We start from the raw sequence: 26,407 nt of genomic DNA, 5'->3' as shown, positions 1-26,407 counted from the left end.
TCGCAGCGTACTTTGAAGGAGGACGGCAACGCTGTGTTCATTTGCCAGCGCTGACAAAGGTCTGCTTGTCAGCGATACCTTTTACAGCTAAATTTACTCGGGACTGACACAAGCAGGTGCACCTTGGCCTGCCAGACACTTGCGCGCCCGCATCACGCAGCCTACGGGTCAACATCCGAAGGAGAAAAAGCCCAGGGCTGACGAGGAGAGGGTGAGTGAGGCAAAGACAACCCAAACTGGGGGGTTTCTCTTCAAAGCCAGCTGGTCTGGCTTTATTCTACAGGAATTTTTTTACCTGCCAGTTTGATCAACGAAGCCCTCAGCAGGTGCTGACGGGTACAACTTCCTGGAGAAGCAGACGAAGGGCGCTGGTGAGTTTTAATAGAGAAAACAATTTTTAAATTATTCCTAAGTCTTTGGAGTTGTTCTGCTTGCCGCAGTGCTGGGTGATTCAGCTCCAGGCTCGTGGCTACGCTCACAAAGCTTTCTTCAAGAGAAAGCAGATAAGCTTTGTAGCATGCTTCGCATTTTATTTGATATGGTGCTTGATTTTAGCTTCTGTTGCCAAGAAAAGTTTCTTGAAAGTGAGTGGATATTTATAGCCAGTTTCTTTCAAACTGTTTCTATGAATCTGAATGGAAAGAACAGAGAGGATTACATACAGCAACACCAGCCACCAGAAAGCACTGGGGATGTACTGTGTGCCCCCCCCATCCACCTCCTTTAAAATAAATGAGTTTTCCTGGTAATTTCCAAATAAATAGAAAGGATGTGCTGTTTGTAGACTGCTCCTTGTATTTGGAGCTTTGGCGAACACACCAGAGCCTTACAAACTCCTCAACGTCAACATAAAACTACTTAGTAATAAATAAGGGAGTTAAATTAACAATCTTTAGGATATTTTACAAAACTCAGTAATCAAAGGATTATTAGACAAAACTCGCCTTTCACTAAAGTGAAAAGGTAAATTACAAAACAGAGGCTACATGAGAGCACTGCTTGGCATGATGCTTTTTACAGACATTATGAATTTACACAGTTTCCCTTGTTTTAAAACCACAAATTATGCCCGTGTGTGTATTCTTTAATTTGCGTAAGAGCTGGGAAACTAGATGAAGGGAAAAAAGATTTATTTTTCTAGAACAATAAGATTTCAATTAATGTGAAAATGTAGGAAAATGTGACCACATGTTAAAATAAATATTTTGGAGGGGAGAAAAGCATTTTTATTATGATTTCTATTTCAAGAAGTCATTCTTTTAACTTTGTTTCACAGTATTCATTACAAATTGTTGTGCTAAATTGAAAACATTTATTTAAGCAAGTAAACAGACAGAAAACTTGACCATATGAATCTTTCTGAGTAAACAAATTCCATATTCACAATTCACATGCACACCATAGAAGACCCTAACAGGAGAAAGAAAGGAATCATACGTCAATATACAGTTAGACTACTTCTGTAGTGGATATTCCCCCTATGTCAAAATAAATTATTTATCAGCAAAGGACAGTCTAAGATTAGGCTGAATAATAATACCTGAGGCCCTTTTAAACATCCCTGATCAGTGATTTTTTTCAGCTAGGCTGCTTGGTGTGGGACCAATACAGTTGACAGGGAACTCCAACCTCTAGCAGAGATAGATTAGACCTTAATCCTTGTCCATTTTCTTCACTTTGGGAGACAGGAAAAGCACAGCAGAGACATTTTTTGTTTCTGGAAAGCGCTATATGAAAACAATCACAATTTTGTTTGCTGCCAGGATATCCTACTGTATGTGAGAATAAAAGACCAGCTGAATAAATCATTACTAGTCAAAGTAAACCTCTAAATATGAACGATATTTTCTCAGATGAAGTATGAAATGTAAAACTACACAAAACTCACAAAACTTGAGCTGCCTTTGAACTAAGCAATGCCTGTAAAACATCGCTGTTTCATGCATAACATTTGTAATGTATGGAAACCAAATCCCCTAAACAGTCATTAAAACCAAGCACTGTTAAATCTGAAGACAGTAAATAGTAACGGCATTTCCTACAGTTAACTAGACATTGTACGTGCTACACTAACCAAGGAAAACATTCAGCCTTTGGTTCAGAGCCTTTAATTCTGTATACTAAAAGTTCATCAGCATTTTACTGTATTGATTTTAAAGGCTCAAACCAGTAAATAATGTGACAAACTCCTGGATAATTTAATGAAATTCCTATTAAGTTAGTCTGTATTTCACTGCATTTGGGGAAAAGAGTATTTTTTTAAAATTAAACTTCAGTACAAAATGTTTTACTTTTTCAGAAAAAAGATTGTTCAATGTTGTAAAAGGTGGAGACTACACACTAGATAATTTATACCATTATACTTAAATGAGTGACCTTTATTGGTCTGTTTATTGTTTTTCTCATCATCAGACAAGCACATTAGGTGAAATTCTAAAGTATTTCTACTATAAATGAACTATTGAGAGATTAAGAAATCAAAAAAACTTATTTAATTCACTGAAACTTTACTACTATTTCAGTTCAAAACAGAATCAGCCCTAAAATGCCTGGTACACAAATTTATTTCTGTACCAACTATTCCCAATTTGCTAAGAGCTTTGTTGTCTGTTTTGTAAACTAGGGTAGTTTATTCTGCAACTATCTTTTTATCTCTTTTATTTTGAAAAGCTATAGTCTAGCTCAGCTTTCAACCACATGTTTGTCTTTTCCAATAAATCCAAGTTTTAGTGTAAGGAAGGCATCTATATTAGTTATTCCATAGTGCGTGTAAATATAAAATGGGATTTAACCACAAAGCTTTGGCAAAGACCACAATGTAGTGACTCTATGTTGTGTTCTTCAAAAGTTAACTGAAGACTTTTCATACAGTATTACATGGTATTTTCACAGCACATTGTGCCTTCTTCTCCTTTGACTTATGCTGGTGAAAACCGGACACTTTCCACTAAAGGCAATGAAGTTGCATGTAAAAGTTAAGATAAGATGAACTGCACGAAAAAAAATCGGGGGGGGCGGGGGGAATAGGATGAGTTACCTTAATCATTGCTTCATATATGAGCATTTAAAACATGTAAATTTTCCATTGTATGTTTCTATTATAAAGTGTGTGTATATATATACACCTGTGTATAAAAGTGTGTGTGTACATATATATAAGTATGTATACATACACTTTAATTTTACTGTTATTTTTTCCTTTCATTCAATAATCAAAGTCTTATTCTACACAACATATACAGCTTTCTTCCTGGGCTTTTATTAATTCACTTTTTTTGTTCGAATATTCATTGGTTATTGGTCTAAGACTGTCTCCCCGAAAATGAAGGGAACACACGCACATTAGGGAGCCGTGAAGAATTCTCCTCCTTGCCAGTCTGCTGGCAACATACAGAGCGCCACTGCCTCCCTGGGAGCTTTACCACCCCTGAGCTGCTGCAGCGGCTGCAGACAGACTGCTCTGCGGCCGCTCCCCACCCCTGCACCCCACCGTGGCCCATTCCCTGTGAGACACCCCCAGCATTCCCATACCACTCCCCACGACAGCTCGCAGCTCCTCCCTGCTATCCCATTTCAAAAATTCTGCTGCACTGTACAGCTCACCATAAACACGGTAATGTGGACTGGCCTCGCAGCATATTCCTTGTCATAATGTGCAGACACACAAACTGTTAACTGAGTTGTCTTCTCCAATCAAAGCACTAACAATTCACTGCATGGTCAAATTGAGTTTTGTTCCTTTGAAAGCAACTAGCATTATCAGGCAAGTCATGAAAGCATCACTTAAGAAAATTTTAATAAAGACAAAAGCAACAGTGCACTCTATGCATAACTCTTAAGGCACTGGATACTAAATCAAGTTCAACAAATACAGCTTCCAAAAGAGAAACATACAGATTTAAGTTAGGGTATACTAGTTTGCTGGAAGCATGTAAAATAACTGCACAGAAACAGCAATTACTGCTTCATTCATAAATGCATATATAGTAATGCTAGTTCTCCATATATACTTAAAAGTTGCACTCACAGCATCTGAAGTTCTATCTAACATTAATGTAGCTGCTGCACTGTACCCTAAAAAATGGTAAAAATTTAAAAATTAAAAGCTGAATAGTATGATGCCTAGCTGCTAAGGATTAATTCAGCAAAAACAAACCTTTCTGTATCTGTGTCGTTTGGTTTTTGGTTTGGGTTCTCCCCCAGTAATTTTCATCTCTCTCCTCTTTCTTTTATTACAACACCAGTAATAATATGTAAATGTATAAAATCGATGGTTCCTATAGTTTTTGCTAAGATATCTGCAGTATTCATTATTTTTTCTTCGTCTTCTTAAGTGGTTGCTGGATATGCTCTATCCAATATAACTATATGCAAATAGCTCTTTCCCCAGTATCAATCCATCTCCTGAATTTGAAATTATTGTAGAAGAATGCTTGGTAATAACAAATTAGTATCGTGTGCCATAATTATAAAAATTAATGAAGAGTCTACTAATGTTGAGAAAAACAGAAAAGATTGGGAAATAATCTACTTGTCTATCAGGAGATAGTTCCTACCCTTGGAAAGATACAGCTATCCATTTAATTATGTGTCCTTGCACTGACTTCATTAACCATTCAATCCTGAACCGCTATGCTTTTGATTGCACTTTGGATCCTAAGCACATACAACCTCACCGAAATTAGATTTTGGGTTGTATTCTTCTTCAGAACTACGAGGGAACTGGCTCCCACTTTGGGCAAAGAAGCACTCATTCCTTTGTTCCTGGGAGAAACTATTCTTTAAATAGTTTCAAAACTGCTGGGTTTAATCTGCAAAAAGGATTCAGGAACTCCTTATTAAATAGCACTTTAATCCAGAAATTCTTAACCTGTCTGTCCCCATTAGTGACAGTCCCTCTTAAATTATTTCTGCCCATATGCCTTTTTCCCTATCCTCACCCTACCTGAATATCTAGACCCCAAAAGACCCTTTGGTCTCACTTAAGAGCTAGAAAATCTCGTAACTCCCTTCCAAATATGCACCTGCTCTCCAGCCCTCACTCCTTTAGCTGAGTCACAGCCAAGGGGACAACTTAAGTCACATTCAGAGATACTAGCAGAAAGGGGCTTTACAGCACAGACTCTCAGACTGCTGTAGATGTAAAAGGTAAAGACAAACACTAGTGCTGCCATAACAGTTATTTAAGTGTTACTGAGAGTTTAAAAAAGGAGAGGGTTGTTACACAGTTGTTGGGTCAGTTCAAGAGGGTTCAATGCACATTTGATTGGAGATTAACTAGTTAATAAAAAAAAGAACTCAAGTTGTCTCTGTATGGTCCTTACTTGCCTGACCAAAAAAAAAAACCCACCTAAATTTCAGAAACTTCTGATTGAGTAAACAGCTTTCCTCTCCTTTAACCGTGTCAGTATAGCTATCTGTAAAGTCACTGCTGAAATCAGATCCCCCTGCTGTGATTGGTGCAGGCTTGCAGAACGTAACAGACCAAAAATTGGAACTTAAATCTGCCCGTGTCATACAGCAGCTGCACGAAGATGCTCAAACTAGATCACACAACAGCAACAGTAACTTCAGATTAAACACATCTAACAAAACTACGTATCTAAACATGACCTCTGAGGCTTGGTTTGCTTTTAACCTTGGTAATACCAACTTTTTTAAGTGCTTCCATAGGATGGAATGATATCACAGCTGGAGGCTCATGGAAGTTTTCATACAGACAAACATAAGTGGCACAAGCCATCTAAAAGCTGACCCAACTACTGTGCAATTACATTTTATGGCCACAGAGGTTACAAGTTCTTCTTCACTTACCAACAAGAGCTGTCAACCTTCAAAAGGCCTCTCTAAAACATCTAATAAAAGTTCTACATTAATGATTGTTTTGATAACAGAAATATTCTTATTACAGCAGCACTTAGAAGACATATTTATGGATCAATGCTTGTGTTCGGAGCTGTTCAAATGCGAAACAAAAACATGAGTTTAGTACTGAAAAGTTTACACTTAAAAACTGCATTTTCTCAAAATGTCCACAGAATAACCTCTTTCTTCTTGATATCTGTATGCAAGCATATCTGCATAAAACTGTCTGCCAACAAGATCTTTATCCCTTCACTCCATGTACCAAATCTATTGCTATTGTATTCCAGACTCAATTTCTGCTGCAAGTGTCATACAGCACACACCGTTACAACAGGCAGGATGACTGACCTTTAAAATTTGCCTATCATTTACTCCAACTCTGGTACCAAAAAGTAGTGGTATGCAACTTAAACTAGAGGCAAATTGTCAGGCAAACAGCCAAAAGGCTGGGTGCTTATCTAAAATATATCTCAAAGTCTAGTCTGGAAAACTCCCGAGAACGAGTTTCTCAAAAAAAAAGAAAAAAAAAAAAAGTATCTAAAAAGGCATTTCCTCTTCTAGTTGGGAATACTGCAACAGCAGCCTCTCATGTGGTATCCTGGAATCTGTATCTGTAGCCAGCACAGGGAACCATAGCGGCCTTCACCAACAGGAGGTGAAGTTGACCAACACTTTTCTACCCTTAGAACAGGTTTGATGCAAATTTTGTTTGAACTGTGGCTAAGGATTTATCCAAAACAAACCTCTACTTTGCTTGGCCCTCAAAATTACCATGAATTTCATTGTCTACACAGATGCAGATGCTGATCTAATTTGCAGCAGCTGCAGAATACTTAATTAAGCCTTTTCTGGCCATCTACGGCTGTCTGCTTCTGTATCGTATCATCATGCAGAGCAAGATAGACAAATGCTTCAGTGTCACACAATTAGAAAGGGGGTGCAATTATATTTTTTGTTTTGGGTTGTGCATTTTTTGGCAAAATATCTGAAAGTTAACAATACCTTAGTCAGGCAATTCCATTTCAGGAAACGAGAAGGAATCCACAGCCTAAAAAAAATCCTTCCCCTGCTCCCTGCCCTTTCCCAAAATGAAAGGGGATCACAGGGAGATTCTATTCAGTCAGGGACAATCACATGGACAAACGAATGTGGTAGCAGGAATTAAAAAGGTGGTCCTTACTTAAAATGCTAGTTCTGAAACTTAATTTTCTGGGAGTAATTCCTTCCCTGGAGGGAAGTAGGGAGAACTGTCCTACCAGAAACTTCCTTTTGAAACGACCAGCTAATGGTGAAGAAGTTTAAACCTTCTAAAGTGGCATAACTTGACAACAAAATACAAAGTTATCTTCCTCTGCATCAAGCCTAGAGGTTGTGTGAGATATTAGAAGACAGACCAAGATTTTACAGATAGGGACTCCCAGTTGCAGTTGGCAGGAACCTACCTGATCCCTTCCGTAAATCCAAGCGGCCCCACAGCTGCTCTGATTCAGTCTGTTTGGACACAGGCCTTTCAGAACAAAGAGTCACCAACGTACAAGCATGCTCTTCTGTTATTAGCGACCGAGCCGAACATGCTGTATTTCTGGGGTGAAGGCTGTTTAACAATCTACGTAGACTTGAAACACAGTTGTATTAAACCCCACGATAAATTAGATTTCCACCAAATGCCTTGCTTTAAAAAAAAAAAAAATCTAATGCTTCTGAGGCATATGAAGATGCAGAATAATCAGACTGATGAACAGCAGTTCATGAAAATGACAACATTTCCAAAATTATTCTTCAAATACATTCCTGTACTTAAACCCTATTAAGATGGGGAATCGATTCCAAATTTCCACTCTAAGCTCATATTTGATCTATTTTTATATTTTTGCATAGGAAAAAAAAGCCCATTTACTTGAAATTTCACCTAATTAACTTTATGTCAGAAGAGACTGGGGGAGGCAGGAACTGAAACTAGTTCCTGAGCTTTTGAGTTTGTCTGAGACTGAAGTTTTGCTTGCCGATTTCTGACTAGTACTGAAGAACTTCAAAACCCTGGATACATTTCTTCCATGCAAGTCTAGACTCACATTTTTTGAATCCCTAAATCTCAATGGGGGAAAGGTTAGCAGGTTAAATTCTTCCTGTAAGTGCTTCAGTAAGATCACTGACGACAAGTGTTGTTCCCCTAAAATACATATATGTATATATAAACTATATACATTTGGTGGAACGTCATCATCGTCAGATGATGAGGACATCTGGATGTCTTACAGAGGGACAGTGGCTGGTACAGGAACTGGAGTTACAGCATATTCAAAGATTAATTCCGAGAAAGAAATAGGATCTGGGTGGCCACTGACATGGGGCCAAGATTCCATTTTAAGGTCTCATTTGAAACCTATCAGGTGCATTGGATTTCAACAGACTTCAGGGCACCGTGGATGCAGTGCAAGAGCTCCACAGCATCCCCTGTTCCTCACCAGGCAGAAGATTCAGCATTTCTATAGTTGTTTTCTCCTTCAGATGCAAATTCAGACTCATTTGCAAACAAATGACAGGCCTTAAATATTAGCCCACTTCTAAAAAGTATGGGTGGCAAACAAAAAGAATGGTGATCACTAGGTCCAGATCTGATTCTAATATTAGTCTGTGTTGTCATTCAGAAAGTAATAAGTACTATTTTTAGACTTATAGGACAATTTTAGTCATATCTAATCTTTGAAAGAAAACATATTTGCCTACGAAGAAGTTACCTCCTATCTCTAGTTTTAAAACACTGTTAAAAAAGAAATAAAACAAACATTACAGTCAAAAAAAATCTTAGATAAAAATAACCTTTGGACAACTGTTTATAAGCTATTCAGAGGACAACATCAACTTGCAAACTACAGTTTCAGAAACTGCCTTTTGTAACAACGAAAGACTTCAGATTACCAGAACTGGATCAATTTAGCAAAACAAACAAACCCCGTTTTCATTGTTGACTCAGTGCATTTGGCAGCCTTTTTCCCTCCACAATCAGCCTCTTCCCTGCAAAGGCCCTTGAAAATATCGGCAAGGGAGCAGGGAAAAAAATCTCGCTTTTCTAAAAAAAAAAAAAAAAAGGGGGTGTTGAAAAAACAACTTTCTGAAAGCCTGGAAAGTAACAGATAACGCCACAGATTAGTCTACCTCCACGCTCTCCATCCAGAGCAGAAACACAATTTACGCTATCTTTTCCCGCCGCGGCCTGCGAGACACCCAACAGCCTCCCCACCGTCGGCCATGTCTCGCTTTTAACCTCCCGGGCCTCGGCCCTGCCTTCCTCACCCAACTGGGGCCTCGGCCGCCATGATTTGCACCCCGAAGCCCGCAGGCCTTGGCGGACTGTGCACTTCGGCCTCCCAAACCAGTTAATGCTCTTTTTATTCCAAAGGTCGGAGAGGTGGACGAAGGTGGGGAGAGGCTGCCCAGTGAGAGGACAGGGCTGCGGGGAAACGCGGGGCAAGGTTCGGGCTGCCGCTGGCTTCCAGCCTTCGGCCGGGACTTCCGACCCCTTTGCTATTCCCCTCCTCGCTGAAACAGCCACCTCCTGACGCGGCTTTCGCTGCTCCTCCCCAACGGCACCGCCATCGCGGCCGCTTCCCCCGGGACCGCGCCGTCAGCCGGCGCCCGCCGAACTTACACTCCCGCCCCCCGCTGCCCCCCGCCTCCCAGCCCGCCTCAGCGGCTTCCCGCGGAAACGGCGAGGAGGAGGAGGAGGCGGCAGAGCCGGGATCGGAGTTGGGACCGGGACCGGGACCGGGGCTGGGGCTGGGACGGGGCCCCGCCATCGCCGGGGGCTGAGGTGGTGGGGGTGCCGGGGGGGGGGGGGTGTGCTCCCGGCGACCGTTGGGCCGCGCCGCCCGAGGAGATGGCGGCCGGTGGCGGCCGTGTCGCAGCCCTTGTCCCTCTCAGTGCCCCTGTCCCTGCCCCAGCCACCCCCACCGAGCGGGACACCCCAGCTCCCTACAGATAAATCAGTAAAAAAATTAAGGGGAGCCCCAAACTCGGAGAGGTGGAGGGTGCAGGGGTCGGGGCAGAGGCCCTCTGGCCCCTCCAGCCTGAGTGGTTCCTCAGGGTCTCAGTGAAGATCCTCTAGCCACAGCCACAGGTGCACAGAAAAATGGGCGTTTGGGTTAAAAAAAGGTTCTGCCGGTGTTGCCTTCTTCGAGGCAGGCCCGAGGACATGTGTCTCTGGGTGGTGGCACAGCGTACAGCTGTCCTTAAGGAAGAAATTCATATGCCAAGCCTTAACATTTTAGGGTTTGGCCCAGACTTTTAAATTGACGTTTATTAAACAAGGAGGCAGCTGCGTTTTCTGAAATGCAAGTAAAAACATAAATAATTTTCTAAGTACCGATTGGAGGATGAGTACAGTCCAAGATCAATAGTTTTGTAATTTTATTGATAGTGCAGCATCCCTGAGGTAGGATTCGGATGGAGTTTATTACAGCTTCTGAAAATGTCAAGTTACTTACAAGTTATATTCCTTTTAGGCCTAAGTGCATATCAGTAAAGACTCTTGTTCTTTTTATAGCAATTGTTTCATAAATCTCTTTAAATATATTTAAGTACTATAGGTTTGCATTTTAATAATACACTACTTTTGTGCTTTTAAACATCTAAGGTGCCGAACAAGAATTGTAAACTGTGAAGTAACTACTATGGGAAAGACTAAGTAAAGCATTGGAGGCGGATGATTTTGACAATAAAGAGGGTGTATGTGGTGAGTGTTTAATATTTATTGCATTTAATATTACAAAGTACTATTTATTGTTTTCAGATTTAATGTTAAAAGCAAAGCCTGGAGAGCAAGCTCTGCTGTATTATGTACTTACAGGTACACCTGTGACAAAGGCTTTCTGTAATCGTTCCTTGATGTGTATAACACCGTTTTAGTAATGGCATGCCATTTTATTTAAAGTTCATATGTCAGCTGTGCCTACCTTGCAGATATTTTTTTTTTGCAATTAAATGATTTTGCAGAGAATCATGTACATTTCAGCTCTTTACAGTGGTTTATAAAGCCTTCAAATAGTGCTTCTGGAATATATATCCTATTATCTTCCAAATTATCTGAGTTTACATCTTTTGTTCATTATAAAAGCATATGGATTGAGGGAATATTCTGAATGAATGAAGAACAAATACAGTACTGTTGAATAATCTTGTGGGGTAGATTAATCTATAGCCTCGATTTCTCTCAGGGTGGGTTGCTGTGGCAACCGCCCCAGCTCACTTTAAAATAATTTTGTAAAGCTCACTTCAAGCGCTGCACCCAGCGTGGGCCAAGTTTAAAAGCAGCCAGACATGGGAAGAAGTGTTATACTGTGTTGCTCTTACGAGATAGGGAGGTGGTGGAAGAGAGCGAGGCGTGGAGTGGAGTGGGGTTGAGCAGAACTTTAAACAGAAAATAGAAACCAAGCCACCCCAGGGTTAAGATGCAAAGGAGGTGGATCATTTCATAGTAACCTTACTGCTTTTCAGTTTAAACGCCATGAAAAGATATAAGCTGGCAATCTCATTTCTCCTAAGGGAAAGACACGTTCCGCATCCACAAAAGAACAAAAACGGACTTTGATAATCATCTTCAAAGGCATGTTACCTTGAGATAATCACACTTGTAAGGGAAAGAGATATTTGGATACACACTTCACTCTTTGACAAAACTTTGGAGATCTGATTTTCTAATTACTGCATTTTGACTGATGTCTCATTGTTTAAAACAGTGCGTGCCTCAGGTGGTGGATTAAGAAAAAAAATAATTTTGTCAGCAGACCTACGCATGACCTCTGAACAGCAAAAAAGAGTTGATTTGAGTCTCATGTGAGAAATTTGAAAATGGTGCATTTGTGGAGCATCAGTACAAGTACAGACACCAGAACAAAGGTTTTTCACTGTTTGAAATTATTCCAGATTTTAAAATTAAATGTAGCAAAAGAGATAAAAAAATCCGGAACACTTCAGAAGATACTGCATAAATTCACGCCTGATCGAACCCTGAGATGAGTGAGAAAGCCTGATCCCTCCCCTTACGTCTGTTTGTCCATCTAGCATCTGAACCTCCCTTTAAAAATTGAGGTGTCCTTTACATGGATTTGATGAATCGTCCTCATGACAAAAACTTGGCATGGCTTTGAGGTACTCCAGTGTGTGAAGGTCACAACTATTTAAAGATTAGGCCACAAGTGCCCACACGGAGGTGTAGTAGATGTGCTAAGCTGCCGTATACTTTTATTTTCTGAAATACTTGCCTGCTCTAATAATTACTTTCAAGAAATGACAGTGCTTGTGTTCTGTCTTGCTAGTTGAAGGGCTGCGTTACCAACTAGCCAGAAAGCTGAAAACTTACATATCCTGCGCAAAATAAAGCAGATGACAGTAATTTTCAATTAGAGCACAAAAGTGTGAAGTCTTAACACAGTTTTCTATTTTTGCCTCTAAGAAAACATGAATATTACTGGATAGTTGGGTGCCGTGCTGGGAGACCACAATTGTCTGCAGAAGAGGCGTAGCAAGGGTACAACCCATGTAACTGTTCCATATTTCTTTCCCGCTGCGCTTCATGCCAAAACCTGAGGCTGAGAAAGTATTTCTTCCCCAACGTTACTCGGGCTCCGCTGCTGACACTGCTGAGCATATGTGCCTCTCACCGCCGCGTACAATGTGCTTGGCTCATGTCTGGCTGCCTGGTGGCTCTAGGCACATCGGTATTACAGTTGTTGTTGTTGTCTGGGCCCGTTCAGAGCGTGTAACTCACTCTCTGTCCGTTGAGAGTTGTCCACCCTGCATCTGAACCTCAGCGAGACAGAGTGATGAGACTTGCAGCCACTAAAGGGTGTTCTCTAGGGATCTGAGTTGAGAGCAATTGCAGGGTGCATGGTAGAGCTGCCTTAGCTTGGCTTTGCTCTGACCATGCTTTGAGCATCCATGTTTTAAGAAGTACAGTTGAATTGAAAAGGCGTTTATTCGCTGTCAAATACAGAACTTCGGAAGTAGGTCAGTGGCCCAATGAGATGTTTATAGGGGAAAAGACTGCGAGACAAAGGGCTTGTATTAAATTAAACCAAATATATATTTATCACTGCTGTTTGAATACAGTCGTTTGGTTTAATCACGTGTGCTATTCCTATTCCCAGTACCTTAATCTATCATAAAAATAATAGTCTGTGCCTTCACAAACTCCCCTGCTGCTCTCGAAGGATCGTAAAAGTTGGCTGTTTATGCAGAAATTAAAGGAAGTATCTGCAAAGTCCGGTCTTACTCACAAATTATTGCATGTGCTTAATTTGGATTCAGGCTCGCGTACAGTACAGTCCTTTCAGTCCAGTTTTAAAAGCGAATGAACGTATTAAAAAAAAAAAAAAACACCAAAAGGGACAAAAAAAAAAAAAAAAGAGCCGTGTCTTTTTACACCGCGTGCTGGAGATGCTGCATCTCTGCGGGTAAGCCTGACCGGAGCCCGTCTCGGCAGCCGGCCGTGGCTGGGACGCGGCCCTATTCCTCTGTGGGGCTGCCCCAAACTTTGCTATGGGTAGCACCGGGGCGGGGGGAGGAGAAGCCCCCCGCAGCGGGATGGGGTTGCCGGACGAGTTTGGGAAGTTGGGGCAGCTGCTCAGCGGACGGAGGGCTCCGCAGAAGGAGCCCGGCAAAGGGGCAAGGAAATCCCGGGGGTCGGGGTGGTGGGGAGGGGTACCGATACCCAAGGACCGCAACCAGCCCGGGAGGTGCGGGGAGCAGGGACGTTTCCCACCCCCCGCAGCTCTCCGCACGCTGGCTCCGTCCGTGCCGCCGCTGCGGGGGAACCGGTCGGCCCGACCCCGGCTCCACCGGCTGCGGCCCCGGCGCTGCCCGCCCCTGGGCTGAGCCGGGCTGCGGGTCCCTCCCAGCCCCTTGCAGCCCACCCCACCGCCCTCACGCCGCTGTACCTCGCCGGGAAAGAGGGTGGGGGGGAGGACGGGACACGATACGCGTGTTGTCTTCCCCCGGCATCATAACGGGTTGTCATTAGGTTTGCGTGTGGCATACGCCGTTACTTCCCCCCCCCCCCCACCACCACCCCCCCACCACCACCACCACCACCCCCCCCACCGTAAAACTAAAATTAGCAAAATGTCAGGAATGGAAAGATTGATTCACCCAAGATGCAATTATCATTTAAAATGTGCTTGATTGAGGTGCTGATGTTCAGTGATTTATTCTGCATACCATATACATAATTAAAGTAGCGTAGTGGAGTAATTTATCAATCTAGTTTAGACTAGAGGGGCAAGGAAGGGAGCTGCTGCCGCTGCTGCTGCTCTATGTTTGTTTTATTAAAACGCTTTCGGGATCTGATCCCGCCCCTTTTTTGCAAGAGTGAAACTGATTATTTCTCCAGCTCGGGAGGAGAAGTCATTCGTTCGGGATTGTGGCAGAGAGAGAGAGGGAGAAACAGAGCCGCAGAAGGAGAAGAGGAGGGAGGAAGAGGGAGCGGAGCGGGGAAGGACAGACACCTCCGCCGCCGCGCAGCCCGAGCCCCTTCCTCGCCTCCCCCTTCCCCTGCGCGATGTTACAAAGGCTGTGAGCTGCTCGCCTTTTCCCATTCGCCTGCTGTCACTTCCTTCCTGGACGCTTTCAGGACGAGTCCGGTTACTTTTAATCCGACCAGCAGCTCAGCCACTTTCTCCTCCTCCTCCTCCTCCTCCTCCTTCTTCTCCTCCTCCTCCTCCTCCTCCTCCTCCTCCTCCACGCTGCACACACGCACACGCTGCACACACACACGCACACCCCAGACATCTCCTGGCTGCTTATTGGATTGACTTTGAAGGTTGTGTGTGTGATTCAAGGAGGCTGCATGTTGAACCAGGTGGTGAATATTTAAGGCTGGAAGAAGTAAAGGGATTTTTTCTTTTTCCTGTGAAAGGAAAATATCTCAAGGACTAGGCTGATCATCCAAACAGCTAAATGTTTATAATGTAAGTACATGTGAAATTCAGCATCGGAATAAAATACAGCGGGCACGGTGCAAAAGCCCTACATACGTTTCCTATTGCATTTTAAGAGTATCAGTCATTGTGCGTGGACTGGGATTGAGGTTGCTTGCAGACTTTTTAAGTGTATGATTGCGCTGTCAGTTGCTTAAAAGTAACTTTTTAGACAAGTAACGTAGTTAAATCACTGTATAGTAAATTATTGCTGACTTGTATCTATCAGTGTCTTCAGTGTTTAAACTTTGATGAAGTTAGTTTACATCATTTGTGTGCTTGATATTGTGAAGTGCTCGAAGGTTATTTCATTTGAATAGTTCACCGAATACTGTGACCTTGCAGTGCTTGCACCCTGATTTATCAGACTAAGGAAGCAATCCAGTTGGAGTGAAATGCTCTTAAACTTTATTGTATCATAAGCTCTTCAGTTCTGGAGTTTAGGCAATGCATGCTTGCAAGTGTTTAACTTTGTGCGTCTTTCTCTTGAATACTTATGTATGAGACGGAAAGACCCCTTGCACTGATGTGGGAATTTAAGTCATAGGCTGCAAACCTCTTTTGGAAGAGTATGCTTTGCTCTTCACATAGTACTTTGAGTAATCTTTATATTTTTTTCAACACGAGGGAGTAGAGCTAATCAGCCTTACAAAACTGGCCGGTTTAGTTGCATTACAGTTACTTACAGCCTAAGATAAAGTTTAATGTAAATGAGAGACTTACAAGACTATTGGTGCATTATGTAACTGTAATACTTAACATTTCTCATAAAACTTTGTGTGACCTTCTGTCAGCCTGAAAAACAAAACAAGCATAAGGACAAATTAATAATTCCTTTTCCCCCAGAAAAAGAAAAGAAAAGAAAAGAAAAGAAAAAAGGCAGCACAATGCAAAACAGAACTTAATGAATCATTGTGGGTACCTAAACATTGTCTTTTCTATAAAAGTTCTATATTCTTTTCTGTATATAATTATTATTATTATTGGCAAATACCTGTATCTTGACATTAAAGACTGTAATACACAACTTAAGACTAAAGATTTAAGAGAATTCAGCAGAGAAAGGCACTTTGCCAGTATTTTACTGGTGATCGGAAAAGAATTGTCTTGACACAAAATGCATTTTCTTAGCACATATCTGACGATCAGCTTCATGGCAAATGTCCTAGTTTCATATCTTTACTTTAAAAGAACTACAAGATGGATGATAAACCAATTATATTAGATGCAAATGTGACTGGATTTCTTTTATTGGCACTTTCCCGGGTATTGTGCTTGAAGAATAAAGATGTTTATATGGAGTGTAATAACTCTAATCCCTAGAGGCTTGGCAGGGCATGGAAATATAACCACCTGTGAAACAGTTCTAACCTCTGTATTACATACATGCTGATTTCCAGTTCAAACGCTCAGGCAAATTGCCACTTTGGGGATTTGTTATTTTGTAAACTATTTTTGTTACGTGATTTTAGGTACCTAACATCAAGTCAAAAAACTCGCAAGACCTTTTTACTTTATCAGTTTTATTAAAATGTCTGTTTTATTATTCTTTCTCTATCAATGAATACATTATTCCTACCCAGGCTAATACTGAAGACTCTGCTCACACTTAAGTGCCTTTGTAAGTAACGGACAAATTCTTTGAAGAAAAACTTAAGAAAATGGCCCTTAATTCAGGGGCTGCATGTTCCTTATAATACACATCCTTTTATTTTAAAAGCTTGCTGTTTATATGTATTTTTGCTAATATGCCCTACATGGCTAGTATGACAAGATAATTCTGGGACCTGAACATGAAAACCTTCTTTCATGCAAACTACTTACACAACTAGTCCCACTGACAACACCAAGACTACTTGTGTGAAAATAAACAAGTTACAGGAATAACGATTTACAGGATCGGGTCCCTAGGAGAGCTAAACCTCTTGCCTGTCCCATCGCTCTCTTAGGACAGAGATATAAAGAATGTCACTTTCAATGTCCTCTAAATGAATGCAGGAATCAGATATGTCTGTATCCTCTTAAGATGACTTGACTAAGAAAAAGGAAACTTAGGCTTAAGAGCCTTATAGACATTGGTACTAAACAATGAATAGTGTGTGAGATTAAGTCTTTTAGAGTTATGGTCCTGAGCTGCTGGTTTTGGAGCGTCGTAAGAAAATTCATACAAATACTTTCTTACTGTGAATTTTCTTTCCATATAGGATCAGGAATTTTTTTCTGATTTTTTTAATAAACACTCTCAATCTGTGTACCTGCAATGTGCATATTCAAAAACTGAGAGAGGCCTCTCTTAAGTGGTTCAGATTTTTAAAACATCAAAAATGTTACAGACAAAGAGAAATTAAGCTTTCTGAAGCTTTTTCCAAAAGTTTACCGCTGAAAGATTTTGATAGCTCACTATTCAGTAGATAAATGTAACTACATAGAAACTGATTAAACATAGGAACTGAGCAGGACTTGTGATGAGAATACTTTTGCCAATTTAATTTCTTTTAATTTTACTTTTCTCCGTAACAGGTTAATTTATTGTTCACCAGAATAGTTCAGTCCATCTTCAGAGACAGCTAAGGATATTTCTATGTCTCATTGAGCAAGAAGTCATTAACTGCTATTAGGTGCTTGAAAGAATAAGCATTTGGGTTTTGATACATAGACTCGATTTTTACCTGTTGGGCATCATTATTGTAAATTACACGATAATTTATCAAAAAACCAAGTAAGGTGTAGTGGGATTCTTTTGAAAACGCTGATTATGAAGATGAAGATAAATAAGGTGCTATATCATTTCAAGAAGTTTATAGTCTCTGCTTCAGCATTTTGAAGAATAACTAATGCAGTTATATTTGTGATGTATTTTAAGATTTTAAAATTTTGCTATATGATGTCAGCAGAGAGATTTTGCTGTGTCCTCATTTACGCTCAATAGCGACTTAGGTATAAAATAGAAAAAAATTATATATGTAGTTTTGAACAGCTAGAAAACTTCAAGCTTAAGAGTAGTGTTAATATTCTGGTATTTGAAAAGGTTGAAAATACACTTTTGCATCTTATTTCAGAAATGAAATGGGCTTAGAAGAACCCTGGTCAGCAAATACAACAGATGGTGCAAGAGAAAAATTGAAAAATTTGATTTCTTAATTTTCTGTTTCTAAATATAGGAATTCTTTAGGTCCTCTGACCAGCTTTAAGATAATTTTCTCAGAACTGGTGGTCAATGTTACATGTGGACAGGTGATTAAAAGCTGGTATCTTCAGTCCCCCTCTTTAATCTCACTGTCTCATTGACTGCAGTGCAGTAGAGCTTGTCTATTCACTAAGATCTGTCATCTTTAGGAAATCAGACCAGCTTATAGAGGCGATTCACAAAACCAACAGTGACAACAAAGTCTTATGTGCCTCACAAAAGAAGGATTAGGTAGTTCACATGTCATTTTGATTGGGCAGAGATAAAAGCTGATTGCTGCAGCATGGCAAGGCACACTTCAATTTCAATTGATTATTTTATAAGACAACTGTAACTCTGTTGCTTAGTCATTGTTAAATGCAATTTGAAGGAAGAAAAACTCTTTTTTGACATTACTGATTTTGTATGTCTTTATAGTAAAAGCTAGACCCACTTGTAGCATTGTTATAGAAATTTTTGAAAATGCTGTTTAATTCACCGCTTTTGGGAAATATATTTAAAATGTACTAGATTATTGTCCTGGGATTTTTTAAAAACATTTTTACCTGGATGATATCCTGTCATAGCAATAAAAAGTTCTCAAAAGTGCCTAGGACTATACTAAATTCACTGCATTTACATTATTAAGAGCTTATGTGCAGAGGAGAGTGCATAAAACGTGTCAGGGCTTTGCAGATTTATCAAAATTATAATATTGAGGAACAAATAAGTCATCTTAGTTTACCTCTACTCTGTTATTTTTTAAAATGTAATGTAATGTAAAACTATACTTTGTGCTGCGGACGTGAACATAGTGCTCTGGTGGGAAATAGGAAATTAAATGTTGTCCCTATATTATTAAATATGTCATTTATCAGTGAAAATAGAGAGTTTCAGCTATTTGCATAATTTACTTATAACATACAGACTTTAACGTTTGGAATTATGAAACTTTCAAGCTGATAACTTCTATGCTAATTTCTTACCATTTTTCAAAAGAAGAACTCGTTTTTTTTTTTCACCCAACTGATGCCTCCTAGTGTTTCACATAATAAAACACTAATGAGTCAACCATAAATGTAAACATTGTTTTTTTAATTGTCTTCATCTTATGTGATACATAAAATTAATATTTATGTATTTAATTTTGTGTGTGTTATTATAATCAGACAGGAAACTCCTGTAAATTTTGATGTTTCATCCTAATGGACACTGAAAGCATATTTTGATTTTCTTTCATTCTAGCTTTGCCTCGCTGTATTTTGAGAAGTTTAAGTTCTATGTAAAGAACATTTTCTTTTTCTTCTTTTGTTTCCGATGTGCTTTACACTAACTTCTCTACAATGTGTTACGAGGCTCAAGTGGGAATTTAAAAAATTTTGGTAGGATAATGTTTGGAAAAGTAAGCCCTTGGAAACAGGTGATAAATGCAGTTCTAGAAATGTTTGAAATATCCTGAAGTACCTCACGGCCAAATAAGATGAAAAATACTAGTCTGAGACACGCTCGCTCATTACAGTCCTTAAAGAACAGTTAAGTTATTACGTTTTGTAATTGTTCCTGGTTTATTTACTGCTGTGTAATCAAGGAAACTGTATTAGGACAGTCTTCAAATGTGCAAAACGTGCGCCTTACACTTTTGATTGTAGATGTGGATGATCAGTACTTTTGAAGAGGAATTTGTGTGCATAAAATACTGAAGCAGAACTTGGAGTGGAAAAGACAGAAATATAATGTCTTTTTCTTTCAAGTTCAGTCTGACCATATAGCTCATGAATGCTTGAAAATACATTCTGTTATATTAGATTCATGTCATGCAACAGTAGAATATTTTATTTTTTGGATGGGAGAGTGTAATTTTCAAAAAGTTACCTAGCATCAGTGTAACAAAATACAACTTCTGGGCCCCAGCTGTGTATTTGAACTGTCAGGTACAGTCTCATAATGATAAAAAACCAGCAAAGCTGAGTGCACTTTTGCACATTTTAGTGTCACACTTTATGTAAAGTATGAGATCAATTTAAAGATGACATTGGAAATATAGCCTGTTATTCTAAGACTTTCGAGAAAAGCAGTGGAATTCCTACATACTTGTTCGACTAAGGAAGTTTGAAAGATCAATAAAATTATTTAGCAATTAAAAAATCATAAGTCTACCAGTTAATATGGGTAATTAAAATTTGTTTCTTCTTTTCAATGCACCTATGGTAAATTTAGGTCCCTGCTTACTGATAAAATAATTGCTTCCCACTGAATACAGAGAGTTAAATCTATACATGCAGATCTCAATCATGGGAATTAGTGTTTGGTTTTAGAATATATGAAAAATGCAGGTCTGAGTGTTGCGTTCTGCCATCAGCCCTGTTAATATCACATTTTTCTACCATTAGGTTTAAACTGCACAGATACCTTTCCGAGATCTGTCATTTATTTAAGCCGGTAAACACCGAATAGTATCCTAGCCTTAAACTTCCTTGCATCTTGAAAGTATTTCAAAGTACGCAAATGGCACCCGCTATTCAGCCAGGAGAGCTAACATGCAAAAGTGATAGAATTTTCTCATATAGTCACATTGCTTCTTCTCTTGCAAAGAGAAAGTAAATTTGCAAGGGAAACAGAGGGAAGCATAGAGAAAAATAATCTTTAAGGCAGTTCAAAGGTAGGACTGTTATTCTGAAATACAGCTAAAGAGAACTCCACTAAGCATTTTTCCTTTTTTCTTCCCTCCCTTCCCCCCCACCCCAAAACAACTATTTAGATACAGGTCTGGATAAATTCTTTGAAAATTATTTTAAAATTGTACGGAATAAGCTCTCATGCAAGATGGATTCGGTAATCACGCCGGTGAGGTCTGTAGCCTGGGCTCCTTTCGTAATTCTTTGAACAGGTGCCTGAGCAGTCACCTGCTTCAGCAGGGCAGATGTACTTATCTCTGCCTCCTGCCACCTTCCCTGACATTGGAGGGCTGCAAAAGAGTTAGCGCCGAGAGAGCTTCAGACATCCTGGCCAATACAGCAGGTCCTGGAAAGGCAGTAGCTGCTGCCTTCATTTAAGTTAAGCATAAGGCAGCCCACAGATTAGGGACGGAGTGGAACAGATGGCATAAAGCTCCTCTGCCTCCTTTTCCCAGGTTCTAAAGCTGATAGAAAACTTAGAATCCAACCTAACAGGTCTTCTCTGACTCTTATTTCATCAATTGTATAACTGATTAAGTGACGTTTATCATGAAAATTTGTATTAACCAAATGCCAGTGCAGGAATTCACCTTAGACATTACTGTCTTTTCTCTCTCATCCTAGAATCACAAGATGTCCAGTTAAGTAAACCAATTAGAAATAACATTTATGTTTGCTTTTATAGATACAGGACGCATGCCATTTGTGGAACCCATGCTCAGTTAAATTTCACTATTTGCTTTTAAGTAGTCAATCAATAGCCATTAGCAAAGTATGTACAAAGGACAAGGAGGGAGGATTGTGAAATTGTTTATAAAACACATCTGCAAAAGTAAACATAATGCAGAACATTGTCCACGTGCAACATTACTTTTAGTGATATAACAAGTAATGTCACTATAAATCAATAGCATGTGCTATTTATTTGATTTCTAATAAATTCTTTCCCCTACTGACAAATATATTGTGATGTGACATCATATTTGAAATAACCATGCATTATTTTAATCCAAATAATTTAGTTAATGTCAGATCATTACAGAAATTAAAACGTTACAGAACATATCCACCAGTGTAAGAAGCTAGACTACAGCACTTTTAATTTTAAAATTCCATATAGACTTCGCAGCAGAGATTGTTTTAAACCATTTCGAGGGAGCTGGGTGGAAAACCTGTCCCTACAGATGGGGGGGTGTTGCAGAGAAACGACAGGACACTGAGATTCTCTGACCGTCCCGTCACACTGGCCCACGCGTCCCCTTCAGCCTGGCATTCTAGCTGCAGACATGTGCTGACAGGAATTCCCCAGGGTTGCCATAACCCTTGGGAATGCCGGGGCAGTTTGTAGAAAAAGTTAGCACAATTTGAGGATATTCTGTGAAACCAGCAGGAGACAGTATGTTCTCTACACAGTGCCCTCAGGCCAGCTTTATCTCTGTCCATCTGTGTCCCAAGGGTTGCTTCTGCCTATACTCAATACGAGAAGTGGCAGAAATAGCAAAAAAAAAAGGAGGAAGGCTTTTAGGAAGGTTACACAGAATGTGGCTACACTTGGTAAGATGGTATGCAAATGGAGGAGAGTGGACAGTACATGGTAGATGAGCTTAAAACCGTGATCTTGCAGAGTGTTTTCAAACAAATTTCCTGTTGAAGTATATAGCATTTGGCTTGCTATGAATAATCCTTTCTTTTGCAGACATAGGGCAACGGTCTTAAGAAAATAATAACAATGAGTGATTAAATGTGTTCTGTACCTATGAGGAGCTGATCTTTGAAGCGGTATTTGATGAGAACCTGTTTTGCCCGCAGAATCCTGGAGAAGTGGTCAGTTTTTTCCTTTATCTTGCTTATGTGTATAAGATACAGGCAAGGAATTGATAGAGCAGCAGGATGAGGAAAAGTCCAGCTTATTACCCCACTGCACTATATGAAATAAGTGTGAAACTGCACACTTAGCAAACTTCTACATGGCACATTTTTTATGTCAGAATACGGAGCCAGGGAATGCATCCTTGCCGTAGCGTACAACATGTACAGCTTTATCCAAAACACACATACATAAATTTTAGAGATCAGAAATATGACCATAAATGTTCATGAGAGCCTATGGACTAGTACACTCATTTAAAACAAAATAGGATGAAGCAGAATTTCATTAATGTTCTTGGGAGCACACGTTAAAAAAAATATAACCCAGGCTTATTGTATTACTAGTACTCTTATTTATGTGACATGTTGTTAGCAATTGGAAATAATTTAAAATTACATTTTTTTTAATGTATATTAATTGGAAAGTAATATTCCAGATTTTTCTTAAAAGGAAACATGATGGAATGATTGGCAAGGTACCTAATTAAAGCAGAACTGCCCATAATTACATGTACAGAAGTGGGGAATGCCTATCTATACCCTTGGTAGGAAAAAAATCTGCGTATCTTCACTGGAATAACAAAACGATCTGGCATTTCTGTTTTATTGTCGATACTGCAATAAAAAAAAAAAAAGATTATGCATAGGACAGAAACAGAAGAATATTCTTCTACATTTCCTATCATATTCTTGGCATACAAGCTGAAAATTGGACTAATATTTTCATGGTTTTTCCAGAATTTGATACTGACAGAACAAAATGAGAATCTACCTTCAGTACAAGTTCCAGTACTTAAATCCCCATCCAGAACATTACATTTAGTTCAGTTATGCTTCCAGTAGATATTGTCTCAAGCTCAGTCATACATTCTGTGGTGTTCAACAGAATAGTAATCTTGAAGGCATTCTTAGCGAGTGCTATCTTCTCTGCAGTTTCATGTTTTTAAAAAAAATTATCGTGGATAAGGTATGGTGGTGATGGGCATAATGCAAATCCTTATGACAGATACAGAGAAAGCAGTAAAAAAGTGATATTTTTGCATGGCATTTTAATGCTATTAGGAGTTTTTCCCCCACCCGTTGCTTCTAATCCTGTAGAAAAATACTTAATTGAGAGCACCAGGACTTCTCAATGGAAGCAGAGTGTGTTCTTTAGTTAACTTTTTTTTTTTCTTTTTTTTGGTCACTTAATAACAACATGAAGCAATATCTGATGCAGCGAAGAGGTATGGCATAAAAGAAAGATACTATTGTCTGTTTTGAAGAACAGTGCTTGTCATGTATCTGGACAAGCAGTGATTTGCTGGTGCTGCCTTCTGTTATAGGTTGCTAAATGTCGTCTGTAAAGCAGTAGCACGATGTTGTACCACATTTTTCTGTATAAGATTAAAGGCAAACCTATCCTGAGACCGTCACTACTTTGGGTACCCCAAACAGGGCATGGAGTAGCACTTCTGCAGATTTCTGATTAAAGTAATTTTGAGGATGGTCAGGAAGAAAGTATTTGTTCTGTCCTTTCGCTCTACTGTTTTCCAGATGTGATCGGAGAGAGGAAGCTGTTCCACTAATGGATCAGAAGATTGCTCTGTGATTTAAACATCATCCTAAAATATAGCTTCCATGTTTGATAGACTTAAGTTCAAAGTACAATGTAGATATATCAAAAAGGCCTCTTTAAAATCACAAGGAATCTATAGACATATAGTTTTGTGATTCTCCTGCTGATACTTGTGGAAAAAAAAGGGATCATCAGCATTCTATTTTCATATGTTGGTCTAAATGCAAGTCTTAAAATCAGAACAGTTAAATAAATACCTATTATCGTGCCTGTTCACACAGCACATTTTGAATATATTGCGATCTCAACTAGATATCTAAGATTAAAATACAGGTTTTCTATTAAAAATTGAACATACAACACATTCAGTTCCAAAGTGTGGTCCAAATTTTGAAAAAGTTTATTAATAGTCTCCAGCACCACATGCAACCCATCGGTGACAATTTCCAAGAAGATCAGGGAGCAGAATCTTTCAATATGAATTCCAAAAATTAGAAAAAAAGGGGAGATTTTAAAAATGTATAAATATATTGTACATCTTTAACATAAAATTCATTAATAATCATCCCTAAAAAGACAGATGTACTTTATCTGAGGCAACAGATGCAAGGTAAAAACAGTCTGCAAATTAAGTGCAGAGACTGTACAACAGTCCGATGCATACAATATAAGAAAGGGACTCAGAACTCCTAAATGTAATTTTAAATGCAGCTGCAAACTTTCTTTGTGCAAGTCTGTTATGCAGTGGCTCAGTTCTCCAAAGGCAAAACACAGATGAAAACTGGCAACTTTACTGAGATGCTGTAAAAGCTGAAATCTATTCAGCATGCCAGGACGTATCCACGTAATTAGAAGGGACTTAGGGCAACACAAAAAAGGGGAATTTAGGTTTTACTTTGCTGTGTCCTGTTGTCTACTGGAATCCACATCCCCAGGTTAAGCCTGTAAATTCTTTATAAGCACTGGTTTAACTTTTATAACAGAAATTCAAGATTTGAGAAACCTGATTTGAAGTACTTCCTACCCTTAATTTAGACCAGTTCACAGAAAAGACAATTCCCTCTTTCTAGAAAGGTCCTTAATCAGTTGGCTGTAGAATATTCTGGGAGAAAGCTACTCTCAGTTTCCAAATGTGAGGCCATCCCATTTTTTTATAGATAATTAAATATTCATCAAATGAGGGGTTGTAATTGAGTCATGTTTCACTGGAATGCCATAGTTCCTTAGCTGTTGAGTTGGTCTCTTGTGCTCTTTTATCTCTCTTCTTCAAAAATACAAGCCTTTCTGTGTTTCTACTCTGTAATATAGCTTAAAACTAGTTTAAACAACCAGTTCCATACCATCTTTCCTATTGCATTGTCTGAAAAGTTTTATTTTACTTTATAAAATACAACATATAAGAATAAAGTGCCTTTTGTTTTAAGTCTACATTTACAAGTGTATTCACCTAACTATGTGAAACTAGATCTTTTCTAAATATCTCTGTGTCAGTCTTTCATAATTTTTAGTGGCCTCATTCTTTCATTTGAGTTTCTTTCTTGAACTGAGACATACCGTGCCTAGCAAAGCTCTGAAATGTAGGATAGGAGTTAGAAACATGAAGAAGTGTTTGAATACGAGGACAACGAGCATGCTGTAAATGAGTAATGGATTGATTATAGGTTGGTTGAGACAGGAAGTACAGCTTCGGGGTACATTAAATTGCTCAGGCTACCTAAGAGTCTTTAATAAACCTTTATGGGAACAAATAGTTCAAAAATAGCCATTATGTGCATGTTCTCCGTCGTCTTCAGCAGAGCTTGGGTGGTCCTTTAGGAAAGACCTTGTGGCCTAGCACGCACGCCTCTTCAGCCAGTTTCTTGTACAGTTAATGTGCCTGTTGAATATGTGGGTGTGAATCCAAACCTGACTTCCTGACCACATTATTATGCTTGAATTAATGAAGAAGAATAACAACTCTGGTTAAAAAGTTGTGCTGATATTCAGTCTTGGCTAGTATTTATCCAAGAGCTTGAAAGAGCTTCTAAGTTGTAAAAATGTGCTGCTTTTTTCTTTTGTTTTGTCTATATTTGGGAAATTCCAATTTCACAAAGAGAAATTATATCCACAGATACTCGTATGTTTATTTAACAGTATTTCATATGTAACTGAATATATAAAAGTGTGCTTTGCTCATGAATTCCAGCAAAACTCCACTGACTTGATAACCTACTAAAAACTGCTTTATGTACAGAATTAATATTCATGCTGTTAATTAACATCCACCTCTTTTTCTCAGTTCCGCTCTGACTCTTTCTCCAGA

General features: G+C 39.4%; 1 protein-coding gene across 7 annotated transcripts in view; it reads left to right on the top strand.

Moving 5' to 3' along the window:
• Positions 1–208: 208 nt before the first annotated feature.
• Positions 209–26,407, top strand: part of MEF2C (myocyte enhancer factor 2C) — a 138,436-nt gene continuing 112,237 nt past the window's right edge. For 3 of the 7 annotated variants that reach the window (XM_086770844.1, XM_086770842.1, XM_086770843.1), the window contains exons 1-2: positions 210–371; positions 10,499–10,597. The gene's annotated coding sequence lies outside the window, so the exon portion shown is untranslated. Of the gene's footprint in view, positions 372–10,498; positions 10,598–14,092; positions 14,829–26,407 lie in introns of those variants that run through there. The other 4 variants (XM_086770841.1, XM_086770845.1, XM_086770836.1 and 1 more) reach the window with 4 other exon arrangements.

Source organism: Chlamydotis macqueenii, chromosome Z, assembly GCF_036417535.1.
Source record: "Chlamydotis macqueenii isolate bChlMac1 chromosome Z, bChlMac1.mat, whole genome shotgun sequence".
In the NCBI taxonomy this organism is placed as follows: Eukaryota; Metazoa; Chordata; class Aves; order Otidiformes; family Otididae; genus Chlamydotis; species Chlamydotis macqueenii.
Note: the sequence above shows the minus strand (reverse complement) of the source record. Positions and strands in the feature narration are given on the sequence as shown.